Source organism: Orycteropus afer, unplaced genomic scaffold, assembly GCF_000298275.1.
Source record: "Orycteropus afer afer isolate SDZICR_OR568_19922 unplaced genomic scaffold, OryAfe1.0 scaffold00171, whole genome shotgun sequence".
Lineage (NCBI taxonomy): Eukaryota > Metazoa > Chordata > Mammalia > Tubulidentata > Orycteropodidae > Orycteropus > Orycteropus afer.
In genome coordinates, this window is record NW_006921758.1 from 6,834,791 (window position 1) to 6,835,842 (window position 1,052).

The following is a 1,052-nucleotide window of genomic DNA, read 5'->3' on the forward strand; positions in this document are numbered from 1 at the left end:
CAAACCTGCAATATCTGGGGATAGGGCACTAAGAATAAGAAGAGAAAAAAAAAAAAAAAAAAATTGGCCAGTGAAAACCTTATGAAAAGCAGTGGAACACTGTTTGACACAGTTTCAAGAAGATGAGCCCCTCAGGTTGGAAGGCACTAAAAAAACACGAATGAGGGAGAGCTACCTCCTCAAAGTAGAGTCAAACTTAATTATATACATGGAGTAAAGCTTTCAGGACCTTCATTGCTGATGTGGCATGATTCAAAAAGAGAAGAGCCAGTAGCATCACTAGTGTTGGTATCACCTGGTACAGTAATTCATGGTGTCTTTTCCTGCCCTATGAACCTCTTGCTGTACCAGAACACACAGAATCCTTAGTGATGTTTATTATCAATTTTAATCATATAATAATATATGATAGAGTTGTACATTGCTTAAATGGAATATTCTTAAATTATATGAATACAACAAAATTGTTTCATAAGATCTTTCTACTTTGAATTATAACATTATGTTACATTATTAGTAACTAAGCAAAAGCCTTTTTTGATTTTTTTCATATCCCTTTAATTACTACTTCAGTCTCAAAAAAGTTATTGGTATAGGTTCAAAAAAACTAAAATACCACAATATTGTAGCTAAAACATGAAAAAAATCTGACAAAATCAGTGACTATTAAAAACACCAGCAGCGAGTTCCGGCAAGATGGCGGACTAGACAGAAGGACTGCGCAGACCCTCCTCAACAAAGAAAAGGGAAACCAATTGATACAGACACAGAAGATAATCTTGGACCCCTGAGCCTTGAAGGGAAGGGTACAGAAGTAGACTAAACCCCAACTAGCAGAAGAATTTGAGTGAAAATACCAAAAAAGGAGACATACGGAGCTGCAGTCTGGCAGGAACCTGAGTGCTCCTGATGGCACAAACCGCTTGGACATTCACAAGTGGTGGTAGGACCTAAAAATTAACCTAAAAATCACCCTGCTAGCCAGGGACTGCATGGACTGTGCACAGTGGCTGGGGAACAAACAGAGAAAGTGAAGAGAAAGGTGGGCTGAG